Raw genomic sequence first — 19,588 nt, forward strand, 5'->3', positions numbered from 1 at the left:
AAGAAAAGAAAAAAAGAGGAGAGGGATAGATAAGGAAAAGAGAGGAGAGAGGAGGGGAGAAGAAAAGGGGGGAGAGAAGAAAAGGAGAGAGAATTTTACATTTGACAAAAGAGAGAATAAGGAGATGAGAGAAAATAAACTAAAACAAAAGGTAGAGAGAGAGGGGAAGGGAGAGAAAGAAGAAGAATAAGAAGAGAGGGGGGAAGGGAATAGAGGGAGAGAAAGAAAATAGAGGAGAGAGAGAGAGAGAGAGAGAGAGAGAGAGAGAGAGAAGAAAATGAGAGAGATAGAGAGAAGAAAAAGAAAAGGATAGAGAATATGAACACAGAGAGAGAGAAAATGTGAGAAAAAAATCTAAAGAGAGATAGGGAGAGAGAAGAAAAGAGAGGAGAAAGGGGGGGAGAGAAAAAGAGAGAGAGAGAGACAAAAGATATAGGGAATTGGAGGAAAGGAGAGAGAGAGGAAAAAAATAGAAAATTTTTGAAACAAAGAGGGAAAAGAAGAAAAGCGTATATATATAGCCCTATAGCACAAGGGAAAGGGATGTTAGCAATGTTTGAAAAAATAGTGAGTGTAACATGCTCGTTTTTTTCAAAAATACATTCAACATGCAATGCTTTTTGAAGAAGCTTAAATTGCTTTTGCAAGAAGCCTAGTTTCCTCAACCAAGTGATGCATCTTCTACATCACTTGTGTGACAACTAGTGTGACATTATTAGTTAACAGATATCAATTAGCAAGCATTGTTTGCGCAGCAATTAATTTTAAAACACCTACCAATGCCTTCTTTTCATCCACAAATAAAATACATTCTTTGCTCACTATTTCTATACACATGATGGATCTAGGCCATGTGCTCTCTCTCAAACTCCCACTCTAGGTGTGCTCTCTTTGTTTTCTTTTTTCAAACAGTCTCTCTATATCTATTCCTCTCTCATTGCAAGAGAGATACACGTGGAGAGATTGAGATAGGGAGAGATTCACATACACACATACACACACAGCACACATTGAGGTAGAGTAAGGGGGACTAGTAAAGTGGCATCCCCCTATACTATGATCGCCACCACCCCCTGCATTACCACATACATGCTACATATCTATGTTGATTGAGGATGGGTTTTGTGACTAAATAAATGTATTTCACGAGTGAAAAAGTAGTCATGTCTATCTTGTCCCTTTACAAGCACAAGTGTGTTACCTATTAGCAAGCCTTCCTTTTGAATTACAGTCATCTCACTAAATTATTGCTTTTAGTGCATGGTTAAAGGAACCAAAGTTAGTTGTTATTATATCGGCCCCTTTACGAGAGAGAGAGAGAGAGAGAGAGAGAGAGAGAGAGAGAGAGAGAGGGGGGGGGGGGGGAGGGAGAGATCCTTGCATCACAATTGAACATTTTTGGGCTTTTTTCCCAATGATGAATATGGCTTTTGCATACTAGCAAGATAGACTCTTGTACATATGGTTATTCTTTATTTTTAGCAACCATCATGCAATGATATATTAATAAAATAAGTATCAACCACCTATTGGTTGGGATACATCATGATAAGTTGTCATATTTCAAAGTGCTTATAGATGTTTCTTGCAAGCTTTGTATGGAGTGCCAAAAATAGAGTCCTTTTTGCCAAGGCCTTTCATTGCACATTTTTTGGATGTCCAAGCACAAGTTAGAGGGGACTCGACCAATAAGTGTAACGTTTGTAAAAGCCCTTGTAGATCTAATAGTTATTGCTCTTACTAAATTCAATAGCTTTAGAAGCCTTCATTAAGCTCACCAGGATCTTCAAAAAGTCATACCACCCATCTTCTTAAGGACATTGAAAAACATTTTACTTCATGGCATTCCTAGAAGAGACATTGAACTAACATAGCATTTCTCTTGCACAACATGCATGATGGGAATATCGTTTTGACTTAACTCATAATTTCCCTTATAGGAAACTTGCTTGGGAAGACCACTTCATGACTGCTTTTCACAAAACTAGGTTAAGTTTCCTTAAAGGAGTGCATCTCCGAATTCTTTGCATTCTTCACTTCCATGTCTCAAATCTAGTATTCAAAAACTTGCTATTCCAATATTTAGCCACCTTCAAAAAAATATGTCCCCTAAAGGTCCCAATATCCTTCCATCTAGTGCAATGTGGAAGGACTTTCCCATTCTCGTATGTCCTAAACCTTTATCACACACACACACACACACACACACACAGAGTGTGTGTGTGCATGTGAAAGAGAGAATAGTAATATCCTTAGACTTGTAGCTTTAAAACATCATTGAACATGTCAAATCGGAGTCTATTAGGTCCAAAGTTCCACATTTAATAGTCTCAAATGTGTTCCGCAATACCTCAAAGGTTTAAGATACCTTGTGATAATAGATTGGAATGCAAGGTTATGTGCTTAAGATAATAAGATATACTCTACTTTAAGGTGAGTAGATGTGGTGTGTCGAGAGTGTGTCACAAGTTTTTGAGCTTGAAACTTGGAAGAGCAACTCAAAGTATATATCAATTTTACTAGAGCTATTTATGAATACCTCGATTTGGGTACAATGAAATTCAAATGACGATTTCAACTTTTTAACTCAAATCTCCACTCTCTAGGATGTTCACAATTATGGTAATGATGTTAAGGATGCTTCTCCAGTTTCAAGGTAGATTTGGATGTCCTAAGAAATAGGTTAGATGAGAGTGTTGGAACTCAATATTCAACATTTAATACCTTGAGTTGATGTAGTTAGATGCTCCTTTTAGCTCTTTCACTCAAATAAGTAAGCATAAGTTTCATATGGTATCTCTCACCAATAGAGATGTAGTAAGTGTCAAATTCAAGTGGTTATGTGCCTTCCAAAAGTGTCAAGAGGTTGAGTTTGATTACCTAAAGAGATTCATCGACCTAATATAATTCAGTTTGCAAAATTTATTATGTTGGGGCTAATTTCAAGGTCAAAAATCATAAGCAAAGTAAATAATACCTCAGCATCATATTCATGACAATGTTTATATGCTAGACATTTAAGATTGTAAATCGAGGTACCTTCCACATGGTGTCAATAATATATGTTGATGATACTCATCAACTTAATGCTTTAAGTTTGTAGCAATGACAATCGTGAACAAATAGTTATTGATTAGAAGGCGGGTCTTCCTTGGTGTGATATACATTGTCAACATTGATGAGTTAATTATGGCACTTCAACATATGATATGGTTTTGCACTCCATGACAAGGAGGTTAATATTTATTATTGTGTAGTAGTAAGTAGCCTAAAATCTACTGACAAAAGTTACAATAGTATATGCACAATCTTATCCTCCACTTATTTCTCCAAGTTGATACCATGGCATCCTCTCTAAAGCTAGTCTATTGATAGCATTGAGGAGAATATCGCACTCTATAGGCTTGACAAGGGAGGATGTTGAGGTTGGTGCCATTGGATCCATCTCCATGAAAGTTTTTTACAGCAAGTGCGGTAAGCAAAAAGTAGAAGGCGAAGTGAAAGGCAAAGAAATTGGAAAATGGGAAACACATGAATCCTACATAAGTTGATGATACCGCTATGGAATGGTGATAGGCATATCCTATTGTGAAGGAGACTGAGTAGCCTACGATACCTAGAAACGGGTAGCATGTTCACACAAGGCCATAGTTCCATAAAATGAGAAATGATAGGTGTGAAAAAGGAAAGGGGAAAGCACACGATAATCCCAAGTCTTCTAATGATCACATCATTGTTTCTAAGTCTAGTGTTAAGATAAAAGAGAGAAATGCCTTGGGTACATCTCAAGCGATTACATACTTGTTGCTTCTTCACTTGATGCTACCGAGTTGCTTGATGTTCAGTCAGCTTGCTCTCAATGTTGGCTTCTTGATTTGAGGGCTTCCTTCCATGTTACCTCGCATCATCATTAGTTCTATACCTATTGCATTATTACAAGTTTAGTTAGACTAGGTGATGATCACATATGTCATATTGTTGCCATAGGTCATGTGAGATTACGGTTTGATATTGATAATGCACGATGTATGTTATGTCTCGACTTTAACTAAAAGCCTTAGCTTAGTTGGACAATTGCACGATGACAAGTGTCATGTACCTTTTGGTGACTCTACATGGAAGATTACACCTGGAACCTCATTTTTGCTAGAGATATGCCAAGGTTGGTAGCATGTATCCCTTGCTTGTATCTAGATATGTTGATCATGTATTGAAACTTATGACTCTTTTACAATACTTACCACATCTTGACTACTCATGTTTTGATTCATGTGATCATTGTTTAAATGGCAGATAGGCTCGTAACTTGCATAAAAAGTCTAGTTCTATGCACGTGGATGAGCCATGGCTCTTATGCATTTAGATTTTGTGGTCCCATGCCTTATCAATCACTAGGTGGTATGAAGTATTTTGTTACATTCATTAATGATATTTGCATAAGGTCTAGCCCTATTCCATAAAGCAAAGTAAATAATACCTCAGCATCATATTCATGACAATGTTTATATGCTAGACATTTAAGATTGTAAATCGAGGTACCTTCCACATGGTGTCAATAATATATGTTGATGATACTCATCAACTTAATGCTTTAAGTTTGTAGCAATGACAATCGTGAACAAATAGTTATTGATTAGAAGGCGGGTCTTCCTTGGTGTGATATACATTGTCAACATTGATGAGTTAATTATGGCACTTCAACATATGATATGGTTTTGCACTCCATGACAAGGAGGTTAATATTTATTATTGTGTAGTAGTAAGTAGCCTAAAATCTACTGACAAAAGTTACAATAGTATATGCACAATCTTATCCTCCACTTATTTCTCCAAGTTGATACCATGGCATCCTCTCTAAAGCTAGTCTATTGATAGCATTGAGGAGAATATCGCACTCTATAGGCTTGACAAGGGAGGATGTTGAGGTTGCTGCCATTGGATCCATCTCCATGAAAGTTTTTTACAGCAAGTGCGGTAAGCAAAAAGTAGAAGGCGAAGTGAAAGGCAAAGAAATTGGAAAATGGGAAACACATGAATCCTACATAAGTTGATGATACCGCTATGGAATGGTGATAAGCATATCCTATTGTGAAGGAGACTGAGTAGCCTACGATACCTAGAAACGGGTAGCATGTTCACACAAGGCCATAGTTCCATAAAATGAGAAATGATAGGTGTGAAAAAGGAAAGGGGAAAGCACATGATAATCCCAAGTCTTCTAATGATCACATCATTGTTTCTAAGTCTAGTGTTAAGATAAAAGAGAGAAATGCCTTGGGTACATCTCAAGCGATTACATACTTGTTGCTTCTTCACTTGATGCTACCGAGTTGCTTGATGTTCAGTCAGCTTGCTCTCAATGTTGGCTTCTTGATTTGAGGGCTTCCTTCCATGTTACCTCGCATCATCATTAGTTCTATACCTATTGCATTATTACAAGTTTAGTTAGACTAGGTGATGATCACATATGTCATATTGTTGCCATAGGTCATGTGAGATTACGGTTTGATATTGATAATGCACGATGTATGTTATGTCTCGACTTTAACTAAAAGCCTTAGCTTAGTTGGACAATTGCACGATGACAAGTGTCATGTACCTTTTGGTGACTCTACATGGAAGATTACACCTGGAACCTCATTTTTGCTAGAGATATGCCAAGGTTGGTAGCATGTATCCCTTGCTTGTATCTAGATATGTTGATCATGTATTGAAACTTATGACTCTTTTACAATACTTACCACATCTTGACTACTCATGTTTTGATTCATGTGATCATTGTTTAAATGGCAGATAGGCTCGTAACTTGCATAAAAAGTCTAGTTCTATGCACGTGGATGAGCCATGGCTCTTATGCATTTAGATTTTGTGGTCCCATGCCTTATCAATCACTAGGTGGTATGAAGTATTTTGTTACATTCATTAATGATATTTGCATAAGGTCTAGCCCTATTCCATAAAGCAGAATATAGAAGTTTTACTTACTTTCACCACTTTGTAGGTATGGTTGAGAACCAGTCTAGACATAGGTTGAAATGCCTAGATCTACAATAGGGGTGAAAATGTCTCCAAGGCATTTAAGTAGTTTTGTGATAAGAGAAGTATTAAGTGCCAATTGATCACCTTGTACACCACACCCTTAATGGTGTTCCAAAACGCATGAATATGACTATTCAAGAAAGAGTCCCTAGTATACTTAGTCAAGTAGACTTAACACAACATTTCTAGCCTAAGGCAATTAGTACTACTATTCATGTGATTAACAGATCCCTATGCACTATTCTTGTTGGTGGTAGAGTTGTAGAGGAGATAAGGTCTGGCAAAGCTCTCTTGTATGCACACGAGTCATTAGATGTCAGGCTTTGTGTTATATTCCTAAAGACAAACACAACAAGCTAGATCTGAAGTCCATCAAATGCATCTTTCTTGGATATGGTGATCCAAGTGAGATGGGCTATTTCATTTGGGATTCACAAGCTTAGGATGTAGCCATGATCTTGTATTCCATGAGGAAAATATGCATATAAGACTAGATCAAGTAGTTGAGATATCGTATGGTGATTTTTCAGGAGGAACCTCTATTAAGTACAATTAGCCCCAATCAGATAGCCTAATGTAGTAGTCCAGGATCTCCTTGTTGTGTAGGATTAGGATGCTAGACAAAGACATTGTTGACCATGGTTTGGTCAGGCTGGACACACAAGACATGTAGCTTAGTTCTTTCTAGTGTAAATGCACTTTAGTTATCATGTGAAGTTTGGTGTCTATTAGAATTAGCACAGCAATAGTTTTTTAGGCAGAATGTCATGTTGTATTGTAGGAATGAATAAAGAAAAAATGACATGTTTTACGCTACATCTCTATCATTTTTTGCATTGTTTGTGTGATGTTTATGCTATGTTTGTTATTCAAGTTATGTTGTTTGCGACGTGCGAGATTTCCCTATATATTATCACTTTCAATATGTGTTTGTGATTGGTTTTGCAGTTTCATGTAGTGCCTTGTTGTAGATGGGCAATGTTGGCCACTATGGCAATTGTGGCCCATTAAGGGGTCTATCTGATGAATTTGCATGATAAAGTAGTTTTCCTTTATAGTAAATGTCATTCTTGCATGCTCCAGAGCAAGATGGCTCTGGGCTCATGCCAACCGCAGATGGGAAGAATTGTAGCGTGTTTGAGGATCTTTGAGGGCAAGGAGAAAAAATCACAGATAACCTGAAGCATAAGTGCAAATTACTGATTTGTCCAAGAGAGGCTTCAGGTTCAAGTACTCATGTGGATTTTTTTATAACTACATCTCCTGATGTATTACACTTGCAACCTATCAAAAAACAAATCTAATAGTAAATTGGATGAGAAAATAGCTAAGAAATTAAAAGCTTTAGGAGTTTCTAGGACAAAGAAGCAAAAGAAAGTTTGCCAGATCTTAATAGAACTGGTCATGAATCCAAAACTTGTTGGTACAATCCCAATGTGAGAAATCCATAGCCACTTACCAAAGTACAACAACCAATAGTAGCTCATCAAGTTATTGCAGATAACAAGATACAAAGGGGGTTCATGGGACCTTGAAGATATTCAAATAGACCAACCTCAAGAGCCAATGGACGAGCAGCAAGGAGTTTGTCCCAACTATAGAGTCCAAGGACATTTCATGGGGCCGCAATGTGAATTGTGGGTTAGGCATAGAGTTAAGAGAGGAATGTTGATAGCAAAGAACCGCAATGAAGGACATCTATAGGAGCACCTCATCTACAACCACCATCCCTAGTCATTGCAATTACCATAGATTTGCCCAAGGAGTAGGCATACATGTCAAGTTTTGCAGAATATGAGGATATCAAATTATTTCAAGGCTTCCCTAAAGATCAGAAGTTTAGGATGGCATCAGTTCAGCATGTGGATAGTGTTCCACAAGTTTATTTATTGGTGTGATTGTTCTACTTGTATGGTAGTGAAAGAGTGTCAAGAGGATATCGAGGCAATGGCTATGACAAGATCCTAGAAGAAGAAAAATTTAGATTAGGAGGTTTAGAAATATGTTTGGAATCAAGCAGTCAACCAGGTACAATAGGTGCAAAGGTAGGAAAGACCTATAGAAATAGATAATGAGGTTCAAGAGAAGGATTCCCTGAAAAATCTTGAAGAATTTTAGTTTCCTAATGTTTTAAAAATAGCAACCTTGAAGTAGGTGGACCAGAAGCATTATTCCAGGCCTTAGTTACGTCATCATTGTAGTTGACACTTGAAAAAGTTTTAGACCTAATTCTTGGTTTCAAGGAGGACCTATTGTAGAAGTTAAACGAACAGTGTGGGAGTCTTAATAATCATGAATCGGGTCCGGAACCCATGGATATTGTATGTTGTGTTGTAATCCCTACTTAGCAATTGGTGGTTGATTATGAAATCTCCATGAAGGGAGCTCTCTCGCTTAACCCTCAAGATGAGCCCCTTGCTCAACCACCGAGACCTACGGACCACTTATTGGTCAAGCATTTCAAGCCGAGCAACCATGGCTACCTCTCACATAGCCGACACACTCTCCCTACCTATGGAGTGTAGTGAGCTTACCTTGATGCTCAATTGAGTACCCTCCTCTTTCTTGCACAGCAGTAGCTCCATGATCCTCGATGCAAGCTCGAGCAACCTCAATCCCTCTCCATCAAGCTTCTTCATTCACTTTTTGACTAGGGTTGTTGCATCCGCCCCTTGCTTTGTTGTGCTTGGATGGTGACGTGTCACATAAAATGGCAATGCATTGCATGGATGATAAGGCCTCTAGAGCTTGTGGTCGAGGCCTTTGTTTGTGGAACTAGGAGATGGGTCAACCTTGGATGAGCCCTCGGTGTTGTCCCACACTTGAGGACCCAATTTGTGCATAAGGAAGGTGCGGTGCAGGGGGCTTAGGGTGACCAGTCTAACCCTAGGCAAGAATTACCTTCCTAGGTATGTCCTGCCCTTGATGTGCACTAAGCAAGTGTCGTGGGGAATCCAAAGGGCTAGGGAGACTAAGCATGAAGTCAGCTGATCGAGGCCACCAAATGCACTCAACTTGAGGACCCCTAGGTGCAGTGACTGTGATTGATGTGCAACTTGTGGTGTCTACGTGTGATATCTTTTTTTAAAAAAGTCTTTGTCATTGAAGTGAGGTGGAGAAAGGGGCTTAATAGATTTGTTAAGAAATTGGTGGCTTTGGAGATGCCCCTTGAGGTTTAGGCAGATCTGAAGGGTGGTGGTGGAGAGGAATGGATAATTGTAGCAGGTGAAGTGGCTATCATTCATGTCCTCTAGAATGGCTAAGCAAAATAAAGGCAATAGGGCAACTCGCATCATTAGTTGAGCCATCGCGCAACTATCTATAGTGTTAGGATCAAAATGGAGTACTGAAAGGCTGCGCTCCTGCGGGGTGGGGTCTTGCCTAAGGAGTATCCTAAGTAATCTAAGGTAATTACAAGTACTAATAAAGGCGGGGTCAAGGCATGAAGAGAATTCGTTAGTAAATTGGATTAGGGTATCATACAAGTTCTCTGATGTGAAGAGGAGGGCCTCTTCATATGTAATACAATGAGGATTATAGATTTAGGAAAGTCGTAGCGACCGTGGACACTAGAGTCAAAATCTACTCCCACCCTTCGAGGATAAGGCATAAAGGTTGGGTCATTCCACTCAAAGGGTTGAGTGTTGTAAAAGGCCATCCAAGTGTTCAGGTTGGAGTTGCAAACACTTTTTCTCCATTTAGGTTGACATTCGTAGCCGGCCACCGAGCAAAAACCTTATTCTACCAAAATTCAACATCTTTAGTGGGCCATAAGGTGGAATCCCGCTCTCTCTCCTCCAGCCATTTCTATCTGAGTTTGCTTCCGATGTTAATCACCTCTTCCACCACTTTGATGGGTAAAACCCTGCGCAAGGTGGTGGGAAACTGGAAGCTAAAGTCAAAGGGGATTCTGGATGTTTCTTACCTCTCCCAGATTACAAGATCGGTGTGGAAGCTTGCTGGGGCATCATCCTCACATGGTGGGATAGGTGTCTGGGGCACCCTCACTCCCTTGTCATTCCATTTTCTCCTTGTGTCCTCCACCATTTTTTTCTTCTTTCCTTCAGTGCCGCTGTCCTTTTTGCGGAGGTTTCTATGTGTTGCTGCTCTTCAGATTGCGCGGAAGGAGGCGGTGGGACAAGCTCTTCTTCATGTGATCCCATTCCAAAGCTCACATCCACCTCCCTTTCCTAGCTTGGCTCCTGCTCCTCTTCTTCGATGAACCCGAGTGCGTCCACTTCCTACGAGGTTAGGCCTGCCAATAGGAGATAATGGTGTTGCTCTTCCAGGCTTGGACCAACTCCACTCGGTTGTGGTGGCATCTGTAGTCCTGCTTTCAGTGCTCTATGAGCCATTCCTAGTTTCTTTTTCATTGCCTCTATGGACTCTCCCTCCTCTGCTTGGGTCACATCCAATAGGGTATCTAGGAAGGCGCATTGCTGGGTTTGGAAGCTCACTTGGGCAGCTTTTGCTTTGCTTTCAGTAAGTATTTTTTCTTTTTCGACTTGAGCAAGACATCGTGCTAAGGCTTTGACTCTTTTTCATTCTGGTTAGCCCATTTCTCTGCCCTCCTGCTCATAACTTCAAGGCTTTCCCCCTGCCTCTAAGCTAGCACTGTCAGCTTTCGTTCTTGATCTTCCATTTCTGTACTTAGCTCTTATTTCTCTTCTTGTGCTGAGGTAGCCTCTTGGGTTAGTTTCTCCACCTCTCTTTTGTACTTGCGAGCTCTTTCCTCCCTCAGCTCCTCCAATTCTTGTGGCTTTAGTGATTTTCTCCATTTCAGCTTGCAGATATTTGTAGCATGCCACAATCTCTTCATTATGTCGTCATAGGCATCATATGGCTTCGGTTTCTTCATTTAATTGTGCTTGCCGTTCGGCTTCTATCTCTTCCTTAGCTTGTAGCTACTCCTTCAGCCCGTGAACTTCCCTTTGGGCCATGGCTATTTGGCATGTTTTCTTCTAGGATGCAGCCATGGTCTCTTTTTCGGCTTCAAGCTCTACTACCGCAATTTTTTTCTCCTCATTGGCTTTCTCTTATTGAGAGAGGAGCTCCTTGACATACTCGTCATATTGTTTGGATGGCCTCTCTGTTGTGGGGACAGAGGTTGTGGAGCCTGCCACCTTTTGCCTCTTATGGTCTTGCCTTGACTCGGCGTCTACCGCCGTAGCCGGCCTTTTGGTTCCTACCAAGGGGGTTCCTTCTCCTGCTCCTTGGCCCATTTCTTTATTCGCAAAGTACTGGACCTAAGCCATTAAGTTGCTGGCATCCACCTGGGTCGTAGAACTCGGAGTGGAGATGGTGGTGGTGGTGGCAGGCGTCACTCTTGCACTGCAGGTGGCAAGAACTCTGGCACATGGGTGCTTGAGCTCGGCACTTCTCGGTCTTTTTGGACTCCCTACAAGCCTTGTGCAAGTCCGCCTTCTCTTGTTTTCTCCTCTCCTATTCCTGCTTTCTTAGCACAATTTTCTTCTTTATCTTCTTAGCCTTCCCTCTACTAGTTTGCTCTTCTTGTTCCCTATCTTCCTCTTCCTCACTCAATGTCTTTTCACTAGACTGTGCCTCCTATTCTTGATGATATGGCGACTTGCTTGGTGTTTCATCTACTCCTTCTCTTGCTTCTTCCTGCCCTTGTCCCAAGGCTTCCCTGATGATCGCGGTGAGGACCCCACCAAATCCGATGATTGCAGCCTTTGAAGACAAAGCTTTCCTTTTAGCCTTGGTGGCAGAAGATTCTCCTCCGGCAGGCTGTCCTCCCATTGCTAAAGCTTTTACTGAGGTCTCAATGGTCTTCCTCACAAAACCATTGAGGTTCACCTCATCTAGCGACCTTTCTACGATGCTCTCCAGCAGGGGGATGTTGATGCGGCTCATGATAGTGTTGTATCTCTGACTAGAGAACAACGCGTGCACCATCTTGGCTTGGAGTTGGACTTCGAGATCCGAGATATCTGCCAAGCTAATACCATCATTGGTGTGGACTTTTACATTGTCCATTCCTAGCAAGGCATATACATTTCTCTTTGACTTTCTCTCTACTTTGTTTGCCAAGCTCAATGCCTTTTCCACTAGCTCCGAGGTCAATTCAATCTGCACCTAACAAGTTTCCTCTCCCTCATGCACAGTTACGATGTCGCGATTCCTATAGAAAGTCCTCAGGAACTCTGCATAGTGGAAGTAGTCCACCCTTTGGCTTATTGCTTCCACGTATTTCTGCAGATTGCATTGCTCGATGATTTGCCTCACAACTTGTTCTTCAATGGCCATGTCTTCTAGGTTGAGAACTTGAACTAGTTGAAGGCTCATGTTTCCACTGAAAGTCCATATTTTGCTTGTTATTCTTTTGAAAAATGTAATTCGCTAGCCTTTTCTTGGCCTGCCATGATGGGTGCCTATCATGAAGCCATATTCACCATTAGTGTTTTTCAGAATAATTACAAGCAACAAGAAATGACTACATACTCGCTGAACTGAAATGCTTGAGTGCAAAAGTAGACTTTTTCCTCCCACTAGTCTATTGATTTCAATTTTATTGACATTTTCCTCAATCACAAGTTGTTGCATCCTACCCTTGCAATGTGTGCTTTTCCTTTATTGTTTTCCTTATGTGTTTGGTTTGATTCACCCGATCCCCTCCCCCTTCTTAAATGAGAAGAATCCTTCCTAGGATTAAAGGGTTAGAGGATGAAGGGTCTTCAACACATAATCTTAGTGTTTTACTTTCGCATGAGCTAGGTGTAGAAATTCGGATTATATTCTAAATTAGCATAGCTATCCATATCAAAAGGGCAGCGGCATATGCCTACATGCATAATGTAAGTGAGGACATCAAGGACAAGAAGTCACTCGAGTCCACTCGGCTAGCAACATGCAACTCCTCCTCAATGAGGATGAGATCTAAATAAGGATATTCCTTAATGTGTTCTTCGAGGGGTCGATTATGGAGGGTAGTCAATACCCTATACGAAGTTGAAGCTACATAGGTTGAGTTGTATTCCCATGCCTTGATTGCGCATTGCTGCTCAGTGTTGGTCATTATTTGGCATCCCTCTAGCTCCCATTGTAGTCATAGAGAGTACCATTCTGCAAGAAGGAGGAGTCATTGTCAGCAAGGTGTTTCAACTTCTCGATTTGTTGGTTTGTGGCCATGATCATCTCCTTGCTATACAATGTAATGATACATTGTTTGATTGCTTGTTCCTTGGATATCTCATTTGCAATTAACTCCTCAACTACTTCAGAAGCCTTAACATATGCAAATTCCAACTCCTCCCAAGAGCAAGGGAGTGTTCATACTTCCGTTGCTATAGGTTCTTCCAAGAGACCTAAGTCTAGTTGATTTTAGCTTTTAGCCAATGTCATGAAAGTAGCTTCCAAGTATATTAGGCAATCAACCAAGTCGTCCCCAATACTTTCAACTAAGTCCGTGGCCAAGGTTAGAATTGATCGCCGCTAAGAGGGTCTAAGCCCGGTAAGTGGTTAAGGTTTGACAACACTAGAGAGTTCAGCAGCTAACATTTGCTGCTTGGTTTGTTCCTGAGGTTGTAGTTGCAGTTGATACATGTAGAGGCGCTTCTGAGGTTTGAGGGGCACCACCATGACTAGATTTAGGTGGTTTGTTAGTAGGAGGCTGCGGTTTCAGGCGATAATCGGTTTAGTCCTGCTGAGCTAGGCTTTGGAGGTTCTGTAGACTTAGCGGCCTGATTCTCTTATGATTCAAGTGTGTCTAGCGTGATGTTTCATGTGGTTAAGCTTGAGGGTGGTGTTTGAGTAGGGCCTTTGGTTGTTTTGGCTTTAGGGAGCCAAATCTAGGTGTCACCTGCATAGTAGCCTTGCGCTTGCAATAAGGTCTTGGGGACCCATCGGAGAATTGACTGTACACCGATGTTTCTAGTTAGCCTTGCGAGGTTGTGGATTTCTGTTCCTAGGTGGTGGTCCTTGCTATTTAGGTACCCATTTGAACTGGGGTTTATTGGCTTCAGTGTTGGGTTCAATGGGTTGCCAGGATTGAGGTCTAGTGGGTCATGATGAGTCACGACCCCCCTCCTTAGATTTGATAGTGGGATTCTCTATTAATGGCCTAGCGGACTTGGAGGGAGTCACGCTGCCCTTGTTGAAAGGTGTAACTATTCGAACGTTGCCTATGTCTAGGTGGATACATTGCGACACATAGTTGACAGTACAATGAGCTTGCTTCTTGAAGGTTCGTCCTAACAGTGATTTCGTGCCTGCATCCTTAGTGTTGGACAACACATAGAAGATTATCGATATGCTTTCAGACTTAATAGAAACTGCAACCTTGCACTTTTCCAAAAGTGTGTAGGGTTAGCCTCCATAAGGGTTGAGCTTAGCATTAGTGGGCTACAATTGCGGTTTGCCAAGTTGGGTCCAATGGTCATGGGTTAAGACATTAAAATCAGCTCCCTCATTGATCAATGCATCGATGGTGCATGTGTGCTTAGCAGTGACCATCATGCTTAGGTAAGTTAGTTCTACTACTTCCTCATCCTCATCATCCATCTCATGATAGTGGCTACTCGTATGTGGACATGAGATGCTAGCATTGGGGGCCTCATGCAATGAGTGTGTGGGAGGGAAGTATCTCTTTATGCACCTGCCATTGATGAAGCCTATGCCCTTACTCTCTAGGGTTTTGAGTTCTATGTTGCCAGTTCAGCTAATGGTTCGAACCTTAAAAGGTCCTAGCTCCCGAAACTTTAGCTTTTACTTATGTCCTTTGACTGAGTACAACTGTACTAAGTCACCCTATTCGAAGTTGTGCTGCTTGACATGCTTGTCAAAAACCAACTTTTGCGTCTTGCCTTCTAGCATATTAGCGCATGGGTGGCTAGAAATCGGGTTTTCAACAAGCGAGCTCTCCATCCATGCCTCTTTCCCATTCCATCTCTCTTCAAGGGCTATCTTGAGGCTAGGTACAAAGAACTCCAAGGGTAGAATTGCCTCCCTACCATAGGTCAACCGAAAGGGGGTCTGTCCTATAGCTGTCCTATAGTCGTCTTGTAAGCCGTGTGGTAGGCCCACAAGGCCACCATTAACTTGTTATCCCAATCATTGCGCTAAGTAGAGATGGCCTTGGTTAGGACGTTTACTAAGGTTCTATTTGTAGACTCGGCTTGACCATTTGTCCGAGGGTAATAGGGCGAAGATTTTCTATGGATGATCAAGAAGGAGGACAGGAGGTGAGCTATCACTTCGTTGGTGAGTGCCTTGGTCACTAACTAGTACGATGGGGCAGCCAAACCGTGAGATCACCTACTCCCATAGGAACTTGGTAGTGGTCCTAACATCATTTTTTTCTCGTATCTCGTGCTTCTATCCATTTTGTGAGATAGTCGATGGCCACAATGATGTATTTGGCTCATGAATACTGTGCCGCGGGTCTGATAAAGTCAATCCCCTATTTCTCGAAGGGTTGTCATGCGATAATTGGGATTAACTCCATGTGATCTTTACGGATAGGGACTTTAGTTCGTTGGCACTCATCACAATGCTTCACAAATTGTGCTACATCTCAGAAGAGAGTAGGCCAACACAGTTGGGACTGCATCACTTTGTGAGCCGTTGCGTTTCCGCTGAAATGTCCTCCTACAATTTCGTCGTGTGCCTTTGTTAGTACGTCATGCATCTCATGCTCACACACGCATCTACACAGTAACCCGTCTTGCCCCAACCTGTAGAGTTGGCCTGCTATCAATTGATAGGGTTGGATCTTCGGGATGAGCCACTTAAGTCAAGTTTTTTCTATTGGTCGTTTTGATAGTCCGTGCTCATGCACTTAAACTATGTCATGTGCCTAATATGACATCATGTCGGCTCTAAACAAATCCCTTTCACTGGACAAACTAAATATATTTGCTTCTAGCAGTTCGTCTACAATGCCTTGCCCAGTGGATTCTCCTGTGGGGATGCGAGACATATGGTTGGCCATGTAAGATTGCTTTCCTTTAGTACATACCATCACTGAGAAGTCCAAAACAGAAGTAGCCATCTAGCGATACGTCCTGTAGCACAAGGTTTGTTAACTAGATACAACAAGGCTTGATGGTCAACAAAGAAGGTAAAAGGCATAGCCAAAAGATAATGCCGAAATTTCTTTACAGCAAACACCATGGCCAATCCCTCTCTCTCCATTGTTGAGTAATTCATTTCAGTCTCAGTGAGTTGTCTGGCAAAGCTCACTGGGTAATCCGGATTGTATTCACCAGGTTTGCACAACACTGCTCCTACGGAAAATTTTGAAGCGTCAACATGCACATGGAACGTGAGTGCCCAATTTGGGACTTGTAGAATTGGTGCTGTGGTCAGAGGCTTTTTTAGTTCCTCATACGCACGTTGGCATTCCTCGGTCCATTCGAATATAATCAACAACTTGTATAGAGGTCTAGCAATCAATGCATAGTTTAACATGAACCGTCGATAATACCCTGTATGTCGTCCTAAGAAGCATTGAATGCCCTTGTAATCAATTGGGGGTGGAAGGTTGACAATGACCTTGATCTTTGAGAAATCTGTGGCAATGCCGTTTTTCGACACCACATGTCTTAGGATGCATCCATGCCTCACCCAATACTGGCACTTCAAGGGGTTCAATGAGAGACAGTATAGTCGACATCATTCAAAGACTGCTTGGAGTATATCTAAGTGTTCCCTCCAAGTAGAGTGAATATACAAGTCATCCATGAAGACCTCTAACTCTCTCCTTAGCATGTCTTTGAATATTGGACACATTAGTCGTTGAAAGGTGGCTGGTGCGTTAGTCAACCTAAAATGCATGACTATGTAGACAAAGACTCCCCATTCAATGGCAAATGCGGTCTTATGCTTATCATTGGGATGCACTTGCACCTTATTGTATCTAGATAAACCATTCAGAAAACTGTAGGTCTCTTTGCCAGCCACTCTTTTGAGCATATGCTTGATGTATAGTAGTGGGTAATTATCTCTATTCGTAGCTGTGTTTACCTTCCTGTAATTGACACACACTCTAATCTTTCCATTCTTCTTTAACACAATGACTATGGGGGAAACCCAGTCTGTGTGTTCAATTTCATAGATGAATCATGCTCTTATTAATTTCTTCCTTGATGGCATGGGAGTGCTTTTGGATTCATGGGATACAGTCATTGCTTGACTAGTGTTGCATCAAGTGTCATGGGTATGTTGTGAGTCACCACACTTGTGTCTACCTCTTTGAGCTCTTCTAAGGACCAAGCGAAGACGTCTATATACTCTCGCAAGAGAGTAATGAGACTTGCTTTATCTTGCTCAACCAAGACATTGGCTATAAAGATAGGTCATGGGGTCTCCCCCTCCCTGGCTAAATTGACCTCCTTGACCTTGGCGGGTCCCTCAATTGGTTCGCTTCTGTGCCCCTCTTGTTTGGCTCCCAGCAAGATCACCACCGTATCTTCCTTTTTGAACTTCATGAATCATTTTGGCAGGTCTTGCGATTTTTGCTGCTCTTTTGTCTGCATTTCTTTAGGTAGCTTTTGTTGTTCCTCCCTTAACTGTCAGCGTCTTAGATGGATGGGTAGGTCCCCCTTGGTGCATTTAGTCTTGGGGAATTGAGGTATTTCAGGGTCACTATTTGAGTTGACTTCTGATTTGAAATCAAACTCTCCATCTTTACTAGAAGAGGGGTTGTCTCCTGGTGGTCATAGCTCAGAAGGTGAGTCCGTTCACAGCAGTGGTGTGTCACTTAAGACTTGCTTGCTCGTAGTCAATTGCAACTGTCTGCTCCAACCAAGTTCGATCGTAGTCCTTGTGTCTAACTCCTTTTGCTACTCTAAGGGCACTCTGCTTGCGTGATTTGGGGTCTACTCGCATTTGTTCCATTATACATCCCTCAGTGTCGTATTCTAGGGTATCAATTTTCCTTTCGCTCTCATCATTGAAGGAACCACAGTCTTCATATTCGTTGTCAGAGCTGTCTTTGTTCGATTGCTTATCATTCTCCAGGTTCTGATATATCTCTTCTTGTTGGTCGAGGAGGATTAAGGCCCACATCGCCAATTCGGCTTGTCCAAGAGATCTTGGAGTGGCTTGAGATTCGTAGCTGGATTACCATCCAATTTGTCTATTAGATATCCTAAGATCTCTAGGAGCTCTCGTCTATTATTTGGGGCTCAGAACATGACGGGGTTTGGTCTTCCACGTAGGTTTCCATTCATCATGCAGACTGGCACTAAGGATACGTCCTCAAGTTTGCTAGTTGCCTCGATGGCTTGCTCATACTCCTTAGTGTCTAAGAATGGTAGGTCAATGGTAGCAAGAACATGCATCCAATCTCCCTCATCCTAAGGGCACAACATATACTTGGTAAGGGCCCCATAGGATCCCCTAGTCTGTCCATCACCCTTCAGCATGGTGAAGATGGCATTCAGGTTGACAGGTGTAGTCTTCCATGTGTTCATCTCCACTCTTACGGCCTCCATTTGATTGCCCAGGAAGATAAGACCGTTACCCCAGTCCTCTACGACTCTCGCGTTGCACATCCAGGGTCGGCCTAGTAGGATGTCGTAGTCCACTCCCTTCATGACTATAAAGTCAACAGAGAATTGGGTTCCTGCAATCCTTAGTGGCCAATTGTTCAACATGTCGAATGGTCTTACCTTCATTCCATTAGCTAGTGTGACGTTGAATAACAGCCTCAACCAGCGAGTTACCCCAAGTTTGGAGCACCGTATGGCTTAGCACACTCACTCATGCCCCCGTGTTCACAATCCCTTTTTTGGTGACGTCCCCCAGGGCTAAGACTGGCAAGACTGCATGCATTTCTATGCCTTCCCAAAAGGCATTGACGTGTAAGGATTTAGGCATGGAATGCAACGTTAGAATCCGTATTTGAGTTTCTGTATCGTGCTCAAGCAAGTCTATGGTAATTGGATCATATGGTTCTTCAACCCACTGTTTTAGCTCTAGCCATAGTGTTGGATGTTGGCTAAGTAGGTTGCCTAATCTTAGAGTTACAGGGGTGGTTACTTGTATATTGAGGAGGTTGCTAGCCGCTTGCCTCTCTCCTAATTCTACAATTCTTGGTCAATGGCCCTGACTGGTTTGCTGGCCTGGAGCATTTAGACTTTGTCTACGTGGCCTTGCTTGTGCCGCCATCGCCTCCCTTGATTTTGGTCGTGGGAGAGAGATTGGTGTGCCTATGCTTGAGAGATCATCGATCTCGTCTTCTAATATGGGCTTCGTGTCCTGTAGGTGCTCTTAGGCTTGCTTCACCCATTCTTTCATCTTCTTGATGGCTTCGAGTTGGCGCTTTGGGTTGGGGTACTCCTCGACCTTAACACTTCCCTTTTCAGCCATCCGTGGAGCCGACGTTTCTTCCTCTGCGTCAACGACTTTCTTTCCAGCATGTAGTGTTGTGGCACTTTCGATTTTGAGGGTGACCTTAGTGTATGGTCTTTTCTTCCTTTGTTACCGACTCTTCTTTCCAATTGAGGTTGTGTCAAGGTTGCTAGGCCCTAGCAATTATATGTTGGCATGCTTTGTCTGCGCGCGAGTTGTGACATGCAATGGGATA

The sequence above is a fragment of the Lygodium microphyllum genome, chromosome 2 (assembly GCF_053477565.2).
Source record: "Lygodium microphyllum isolate KBCC chromosome 2, Lygodium_microphyllum_v1.1.10, whole genome shotgun sequence".
In the NCBI taxonomy this organism is placed as follows: Eukaryota; Viridiplantae; Streptophyta; class Polypodiopsida; order Schizaeales; family Lygodiaceae; genus Lygodium; species Lygodium microphyllum.